The 10,040-nt window shown below is 37.2% G+C and overlaps 1 pseudogene; it reads right to left on the bottom strand.

The window, feature by feature from the left end:
* Positions 1 to 2,067: 2,067 nt before the first annotated feature.
* Positions 2,068 to 2,969, bottom strand: LOC120088998 (annotated as a pseudogene).
* Positions 2,970 to 10,040: the final 7,071 nt, after the last annotated feature.

Here is a 10,040-nt window from a genome sequence, read left to right as displayed (position 1 = left end):
TGCTTTTCCTAATTGGCATGAATCACAAAATTCTTTTCCTTCATTCGATTTGACTGGTAAATTACATTCTCTAATAACATAGTCTAGTGTTTTAACTGGCGAATGTCCATATCTCCTATGCCAGACAGCTCTTGACTCAACTACATTTATCCTAACTCCTGATAGAATTAGGGCAGTCAGGTTGTTATTTTTATACAGAGTAGTCCCTCTTCTCTTGGTGTTGTCTTGTAGTACTTCAGTCCTTTGTAGTCTGTATAATCCTCTATTAAGCTCCCCTTTCAGCAGTGTTCTGCCCGTAGCCTTGTCCTTAATGACACAACCATCAATGTGAAATTCAACAACCACAACATTATCATGAGCTAACTTGGATATGCTAATCAAATTCTTTGCTATATTAGGCACATATAGGACATCATTTAGTATAAATTCATTCCTTCCATCAGATAAACATGACTGACCAGTGTGAGATATGTGTAGTTTTTCATCATTACCTACAGTGACCAGTTCATTACCTCCATACTCGGTTGGGTTGTTGATGTTGTTATAATCAGGAGTGACATGATTAGTAGCTCCACTGTCGATGTATCAGTTCGGATCAACTAATGTCTCTGGTGTGGCTATGAAGGGGTTGGAGGGCTATGATGATGTGAACATGGCGACAGCATTGTTGTTGGGGCCAACTAACCCATGATTTCCTTTGCCTTGTCCAACATTCTGAGAGTATTCCTTGTCAAACCGATGATAGCATACAAGGGCTGAGTGACCGTACTTCCCACAAACTTGACATGTTGGACTATTTGAGTTGTTGTTTCAACCTCTTCTTCGACCTCGGCCGCCACCTTGTCCATTGAATGGATTATGATTAGAGTTGTTGCCTTTGGAGTTGTTCCCCTTTTGCCTATTCCCATTGAATGAGGGATTGAAATGTGGCTTCCCTCCATTTGTATTTCTGTTAAATGCTACATTGACAGAAGGCTGCTGGGCAAAGGAGCTATGTATTTTGATAGAATTTTGGTGTTCCAATCGTTTTTCATAAGAAAGAAGTTCGGATTGCCTATCTAACCAAGAAATACATAGTTTACCTTAGATGCCTACGACAACGAAGTTGTATTCTTCATCAAGGCCAAGGAGAACTTATGAGATTAGAGCTCTTGTCAACACAGGGCTGCCTGCCTGTGCAAGGTTGTCAAAGTGAATCTTCATCAACTTAAAGTACTCACTCATTTTTTGACTGCCTTTTCTTGTCTGTTGGAACAGCTACCTTAGGTAGTCTTCTTCAGCTCGAGATTGAACACCGAATAGCTCTTGAATGGCTTGTCATAGTTCTTTGGCATTCTCATATCCCATGAGCTGAACTGATACGTCTGGGTATAACCATCCTAGTAGGAGTTGATCGACGACCAACCATGCTTCATATTGAGGATTCAGTGACCGTTCAATAGATGAGCTGACTCTGTTGTCACTTATCATTTGGGAGCTGGATGTTGCTTCAAAGGTTGTCTGGATAAACATTGGTGGGCAGAGTATTTGTCCTGAAAGATGTCCTTCGAGCTTGTAGCTTCGGAGGATGGGCAGCGCGAGCGTCTTCCACAGCATGAAGTTGTCGTGTTCTAGCTTCGTGGTGGTGAGCTGATTGAGGGGTGGTGTGGTGAACTTTATTGGTTCGACGGTGAAGGAACTTCCGATGAGTATGGCGTCAGCAATGGTGGCTTTGATACCAAGTTTAAGATGAAGAGTTTTTGATTTTGCGAATCCTTTGGACTTCTTCTTTTCATCCTTGTATTGAATGAATAATAATAGCTACAACCCTATTTTCTTTTATACACTTTTTACCCTAATATGGTTACATAATAATATAAAAGAATAAGGAATATCACACTTGGCTTTGTTTGATTGGTGGAGAGAAAACTAATTCTCAAGAGAATGGTGGTGACTCACCTTTCTCTTCTTCCACCTTTCTTTTTTTTTTTTTTTTTTTTTTTTTTCATTTTCATTTTATGCTCTAACAAGACAAACTAAAATAATGCATTAGAAAGATGGGAGAGTCGGTGAGTAAGCATCATAAAATCAAAACAGCAAACAAGAATTTACATAGGTTCTATTTGGATCTCTGCATTTTCAAATTCGATATTTTTAACCGATGAAATTAACATTTGGGTGCACACTAAATTCGACAGTTTTAAGTGTAGAAGGGGTAAAGATATTGTTCCCAATTGGCGATAAAGCGATTCATATGAGTGTTACTAAGCCCCACACCAATTTCAACCCCACCTTTCTCACCTCTTGACTCATGCATCGAAATTACCTTAGATGTGTCAACATGAAGAATTTCAATTTTCTATGGCTTTCCCCACCCAAAATCCATATCGTAAGCCCTTAATTTTGGCGACCCAACAATTATTAAGAGCTATCCCAATTCTTCAAAATTCTCCTTCTTCTTCTCATCGGTTTGTGTTGATTTTACGAGACAACTCCACATGAGAGAGCTAGTTACGATGAACGCCGACACTCGTAAACCTTCAATTCACCCACTGAAACTGAAGCCCAGGTTTTGAATCTCTCGATTTGGGTTTTGGTAATCACAAATGTTGCTCTAACTTTGTTAACAGGCGCAAGCTCCATAATGGGTATGGGTTTATCCATATCCTTAAAAGCCCAGCCAGACAACTTCTTCGAAAAAAGGGACTCTAAATCCAACGTCTCATTTGGGTGCTGCACAATTGCCCGGTCGTGGCAAGGAAGCGGCCCAAAAACGAACCGGAGGTGTAGATGGAAGCCCACAATTAATTGAAGTGAAGAACCGCCATCCCATCTGCAACCGCGTGATGAAACGCAACGCAGAAACAGAGACCTCTGTTGGGGAACAAAGTGATTTGGATTGCGAGAAGTGCGATCGCACGTGTTCTGTTCGGGAAGACACGTGAGTTGGGGAAGCCGGGGACGAGGGGGTAAAATTGTTTGTTTTGACTTCAGGCCCACGAAGTGAGGAATTTCAGCCCAAATGAGGAGATGTTGGTAGAATGAAAGGCTCACAGAGAGCCATGCCTGTCAGCTGCCTCAGCTACACATGGATTATTCCACTATCAACGATCAGTGGGAAAATGTTGAAGCCGACCAAAAATCATTTTGGTAACAATTTCTTCTCTTTCTATTCTCTCAAAATTCTAGAAAAGCTCTCAAACCTCCCGGCCTTCTCTTTGTGTTCTTGCATGATTTACAGAGACTGAAGGATCGATTTACACATGCAAATTGAAGAAAAGAAAGAGGAAGAGAAAATGAACAAAAGCATGTACGTGGTTCGTCCTAAATCAAAGCCTACGTCCACGAGAAAGGTAGATGATCTTTATTGAAGTATATTTAGAGATAAGTTTTTCTCTTACAAATTTTGTAGACATAATGTAAAGTTAAAAATCAAATGTAAATGTAACAACTATATATATGAGTTTACATGTCTGTTATGAAAGTTGTTGTAAAGAAAACTAGCCATTGAGGCTTTATTTGAGATTATTATCTTTCAATCTCTACCTTAATCTCAACTCTAAATAACTTCTTCCTTCCGAATCTGACCACTGTTTATCCCTTTTCAGGTAAAATAAAGTCGATCAGGTCAAGATACTTGCTGAGCTTGAGCTTCAACACTGGCTTGGTAAGCATATCCGCTGCATTTTCTGAGGTATGAACTTTTAGTACTTCAACTTGACCTTTTTCAATTCTGCCTTTTACAAAATGATATTTGTTGTCAATATTTTTTGTTCTAGAGTGATATTGTGGGTTTTTGGAAAGATGGATTGCACTTTGGTTATCACAATAGATCTTAACTACTGTTTGTTTGATACCAAAGTCTTCCATTAAGCCCTTTAACCACAATGCCTCTTTTATTGCTTCTGAAAGTGTCATGTATTCAGCTTCGGTAGTGGATAGAGCTGTAATTGACTGTAGATTAGCCTTCCAACTTAGTAAATTTGGGCTATATAGGAAGAGATACCCTGTTAGAGACCTTCTCTTATCTTGATCCCCAGCGAAATCTGAGTCTACATATCCATAGAGTTCAAGGTCTGTTTGCTTAACACTCTGATAGATTGGTTTAGATTGCTTAGATCAAATTAGATATCTAAGAATCCATTTAGTAGCTTCCTAATGCTTTTTCCCTGGGTTTGACATAAATCTACTCGCTAGACTTGCACAATAGGACAAATCAGGCCCAGTGGAAATCATGAGGTACATCAAACTTCCTGCTGCCTGACTATAGGGAACCGTTTGAATCTGATTTAAGTGTTCCAAGTCAATTTCCTTAAGATAATTGGTTGAAGATAGCTTAAAGTGATGAGTAATAGGAATAGTTACAGGTTTAGCATTGGACATATTAAACCTTCTGATCACTTGCTCACAGTAATTGGTTTAGCTAATGCTTAGGATAAAGGAGCCCATGTCTCTGTCTATTTCAATCCCTAAGATCTTCTTAGACTGACCCACATCTTTCATGTCTCACTTTAGGAGATTTTTGACATGATTTAGATCTTCTTTAATGGTCACAGCTAGCAACATTGTTCTTATAGGAGGTTGAGTTTATATAGGTGCAGATATTATATGTGTTTTTCTGAACCCCAATACTTTCAATGTAGTCATTGAATCTTCTATACCAGCATCTAGGAGACTGTTTAAGACCATAAATGGACTTATTTAGAAAACAATAGAGATCCTCTTTACCTTTTTCCACAAAACCTTTAAGTTGAACCATGTAGATGACCTCATCTAAATAACCATGTAAGAAGGCTATTTTAACACCTAGCTGATCTAGTTCAAGATTGTATTGAGCAATCAGAGATAGTAAGAGTCTAATAGATGTTTGCTTAACTACTAGTGAAAAAATTTCAGAGTAGTCAATACCTTCCCTTTGAGTGAAACCTTTGGCCACTAATCTTGCTTTGTACCTTGGCTTTTCATCCTTAGAAGAACCCTCCTTTAGTTTGTAGATCCACTTAGATGATATTGCTTTGCATCCTTTAGGAAGAGAAGCTAGAGTCCAGGTGTCATTAACACTTAGTGATTGCATTTCTTCACACATAGCTTCAATCCAGTTCCTAGTATTAGGGCAGCTTACTGCCTCCTCAAAATTAGTTGGTTTCTGGTTATTTGGAGCTATGGATGCATTTAAATCTAGGTTCATATAGTTTGTTTCAGTGTACCTAGCTGGTGGAACAATCACTCTTCTCTGCCGATCCCTTGCCAGAGAGTATTGGCTCAAATCAAGTTATGTTTCAGTGGTTTCTTCCAATTGTTCTCCAATATCCTCTTCTTCTTCTGATTCATTAGGAGAGTCATGATCTGTGGATTTGTCTTTTGGGGCCTCCACCCCAATCCTAGTTGAAGGGCTTTTAAGTATCTCAATTGTAGTATTTTCCTTTTGCATGAACATTTCCCTTTCTCTGAAGGTAACATCCCTATTGACTACAAACCTTTTCTCAGTAGGGTTCCACATCTTAAATCCCTTTACACCTTCAGTGAACCCAACAAACATACATTTCACAGCCCTAGACTTTAGTTTTCCCTGATTTTGATGTATATAACCAACACATCCAAATACTCTAAGGTTACCTAAGTTAGGAGGATTTTTTTTCCATTTTTCTTCAAGGGTCATAAGTTTAGGGATGTATGTGGGCATCTATTTAAGGTGTAAACAACATAGCTAGTAGCTTCAGCCCAATACTTCTCACTGAGTATAGCATCTGAGAGCAAACATCTGACCCTTTCCATAATGGTCCTATTGAGTCTCTCAGCTACCTCATTCTGTTGGGGTATATGCCTGGTTATGTCGGATTCCTTACAAAATTTATTAAACTCTTCATTACAAAACTCTAACCCATTATCTGTCCTTAGGTATTTGATTTCCTTAGAGGTTTGCTTCTCAATCATGAGTTTCCATTTTTTAAATTTATTAAACACTTGGTGTTTAGATTTAAGAAAGAAAACCCAACTTTTCCTTGAGAAGTCATCTATAAAGGAAAGTAGATACCTTGAACCACTTAAGCTAGGAGTTTGAGCTAGACCCCAAAGGTCTGAGTGAATGTAGTCTAAGATTGCCTTAGTTGAATGGTGTGCTTTGGTAAAGCTGTATCTAGTTGCTTTTCTCAAAACACAGTATTCACAGAAGGTTAGCTTGTTTGACATTCCTTTGTGTAGAATTCCCTGTTTAGACAAAGCTTCCAGCCCCTTGGCACTTATGTGAGACAGTTTTTTATGCCATACATCAGCTTCTGTCATGTCATTTGGTGTGGCAACATATGCCTCTTTCATCATTTCTACATCTCTGACTACAAACAAGTCATTGACTTTTTCCCCAACAAGAACTACCTTAGAGTCTTTAAGGACCTCAAGGGTTCCACCTTTGCCCTTGTATTCACACCCTACTGCATCTAGCATTCCAAGGGAGATTAGGTTTCTCTTGAGAAGTGTGACATGTCTTACATTCCTCAGAAGTTTAACAGTCCCATCTTTGAGTTTCAAGGAGACTAACCCAATGCCTTCAATTTTACAGCCTTGGTTGTTCCCCATGTAAACCATTTCTCCATCTATCTCTTTGTAAGAGTTAAACCAGGGTTTCATAGGTGTCATATGGTAAGTGCAACCGGAGTCGAAAACCCTATCATGTTTTCCAAGGGAGTTAACATAGGTGACCTTGTCAAGAGTTGAAGCTAAAGCATCAGAGTAGATGTAGGAGCTTTTTACTATAGAGGCTTCAGGCTGCTTGCCTTTGGACTCTTTTTCCTTCTCTTGATTTTTCTTTTTGAGGATGAAGCAATCTTTAATTAAATGCCCCTTCTTTTTGCAATATTTATACTTAATTTTGTGCTTTGGCTTGTTTTCATCTGTTTGTGACTGTTTTTTGTCCTTAGTTTGATTTGGTTTGAAAATTCCTTTTACAAACCGTCCTTCTCTATTTGGTTGTTCCTTCTTAACTACTTGCAACTAAAGTTCCCTAGTTCTTAGGACAGAAATTATCGCGTCAGTAGATATACTATCCCTTCCATACTTAAAAGAATTTTTAATTTCCCTATAAGATTCAGGTAGGGAAATTAGAAGTACATATGCTTCGTTCTCATCTCCTATTTTCTCCCCAAGATTCTTAAATTCAGCAACAATCTTTTTGAACTCATCTAGATTATCAGAAAGAGTCTTTGATGAATCCATTTTAAAGGTGAAAATTTTCTCCCTAAGGTACATTTTATTAGGAAGATCTCTAGTGGCATATAAGTCTTCCAACTTTGTCCAAATCCTATAGGCAGTCTCTTGCTCAATAACTTTCCTTAAAACATTATCACTAAGGTTTAGGACTAATGTACCATAGGCTGCCAGCTCTCAATCTTCTTTTTCTTGGGCTATCACAGTGTTTGGGAGAGTGGATGGATCCATTAGAGCCTTGTGAGCCTTTTGCTAACCGAGAATGGCTCTGATTTTTGCCTTCTAGAGACCAAAATCCCTTTTACTATCAAATTTCTCTATCTTATACCTTGCTATCTTGTGTGAATCTTGTGATCTTGATAGTTCAAGAATTGAAATCTTTAAACGTCTTTTGCTTTGATACCAAATTATTGGGTTTGTTTTGACTTTAGGCACACGAAGTGAGGAATTTCAGCCCAAATGAAGAGAGGTTGGTAGAATGAAAGGCTCACAGAGAGCCACGCTTGTCAGCTGCCTCAGCTACACGTGGATTACTCCACTATCGACGATCAGTGGGGAAATGTTGAAGCCGACCAAAAATCATTTTGGTAATAATTTCTTCTCTTTCTTTTGTCTCAAAATTCCAGAAAAGCTCTCAAAATCCCTCAGTCGGCTCTTTGTGTTCTTGCGTGATTTACAGAGACTGAAGGATCGATTTATACATGCACATTGAAGAAAAGAAAGAGGAAGAGAAGATGAACAAAAGCATGTACGTGGTTCGGCCTAAATCAAAGCCTAACTGACCTTTATTGAAGTATATTGAGAGATAAGTTTTTCTCTTACAGATTTTGTAGACAGAATGTAAAGTTAAAAATCAAATGTAAATGTAACAACTATATATATGAGTTTACATGTCTGTTATGAAAATTGTTGTAAAGAAAACTAGTTGTTGAGGCTTTATTTGAGATTATTATCTTCTAGTTTCACTTATCGCGGGTAATCGGCAATGAGGTGGTGGAAATCGCAGCCAGATGAGGATTCGGCCATGATCGGGGAACAAAGTCGGTGGAGGTGTACAAAATGTGGGGGTGAGCCTGAAGAGAGAAGATTAAGTTATCGGCGAGAGGGAAGAAGTGCCGGAGAGCGAGGGCAAAGGATTGTTGGAGGTTGAGGAAAATGGAGTTGATGAAATGGTGTGTGGAGTGAGGGAAAGAAGAAGAAAATCGTCTGATGGGAGGGCATATAGTCCATAGAAGGTCGAAGAAACTAAAGGGGATATTTGTGGTTGGAACAGAGTCTGTCGGTGGAGAAACCTGGCAACGTTTTATAACCTTGGTTGTGTAATTCATCTCAGCCATGATTACTCAACAAAATCAAACTATGTAAAGAGGAAGTGAAGGGATGAACCACAAACTGATCCAGTATATGGAAACAACCTGGAACTAGGGTTATGCCGCCCACTCGTTCTGATCTTCTCCATCTCTTAATTCCATGCATCTGTTGTTGGATATTTATTTGGAAGGAAAGTAAAATGATGTTTTATGTACAAATTTAACATAATTAAACTTATGTTTATAACTTTTTCAATTTAAATAAGTTATGTTTGATTTTATTTAACTAATAGCTCAATTAAATTAAATTTGATAAATGTTTCAATTTGTAGTTTCTTCATGAAAACACATAAAAAATATAGGTAGTTCATCTCTATAATATTTTAAGGTTCTAAGTTATTCATTCCTAAGCCTTGTTATTTAACTTATTTTTGGATTTGAACATTACATCGTACTCTATCTAGTTGAAGAGAAAGAAAAAAAAATGCAGAGATGGTGGTAAAAAACAAGAAGAGCATGAAAATAAAAAACATTGATTATTATCGTTTTGAGGAGAAATAAAAAGGGTTTCCCATGCTAACATTTTGGGTAGAATGGATGGAATGATTAACTGCAGTCTAGACTATATCTATCCTCATACCTCCTCTTTCTTTTAGTCACAATTTTCTTTTTTAAATCATTCTTTAAAAAAAGTTTAATTCCTAAAAAAAAGGTCTAAATATTACTTTGGTCATAATACTTTTGGCTTTTATTATTTTGGTCCTTATACTTTTAGAATGTTTATTTTAGTTCATATACTTTCAAAATGTTCACTTTGGTCCTTGGAGTTTCAACTTTTATTCCTTTTGGTCCTTGAATTTTCAAAAAGTCCATTTTGATCCCTTTGAAATGAAGTAAACATGGAAATGAAGGGACCAAATAGTCACTTTTTGAAAGTATAAGGACCAAAACAAACATTTGAAAGTATACGGACCAAAATGAACCAAAGTTGAAAGTAGGGATTAAAATAAAGCTTTTGAAATTAAAGAGACCAAAAAAAAAAATAGTTTATAAGAACTAAAGTAGTAATTTAACCAAAAAAAAAATATATATTCTACATCACACAATCTCATTTGGTGTTGGTCGGACTATACAAGAGATGAGTGCAGACCCACTCGACCTAAATTTTGCCCTCATATGTACACATATAAATAATGTAGCTGCGAGTGCAATTAATTACACAAATGTCTACGTCTAATTTTTGTTTGACTTCAACAAAATAAATAAATAAATAAAAGAAAAGAAGTAAAACAATCGTGTACTCTATTACGCAATATTGAACACAAAAAATAATATAATAACAAGACGAGAGATTTTCTTCTTTGCAAAATATGCAAATAAAATTAAAAAGAAAAAGGGAGAGTAAATTTAACTTTACAAAATATTTTCTATTATGAATATTATAATAATAAATAGATGTCCACTCTTTAGTATCCTAAAGCTGTGTCATCCTTCATGTTGTCCATGTGCCTTGTAATTATTGTGTCCATGTAAGTCTATATCCTACTTGTC

The sequence above is a fragment of the Benincasa hispida genome, chromosome 10 (genome assembly GCF_009727055.1).
Source record: "Benincasa hispida cultivar B227 chromosome 10, ASM972705v1, whole genome shotgun sequence".
In the NCBI taxonomy this organism is placed as follows: domain Eukaryota; kingdom Viridiplantae; phylum Streptophyta; class Magnoliopsida; order Cucurbitales; family Cucurbitaceae; genus Benincasa; species Benincasa hispida.
The sequence above is the reverse complement of the archived record's forward strand: the minus strand, read 5'-3'. Positions and strand labels throughout refer to the sequence as shown.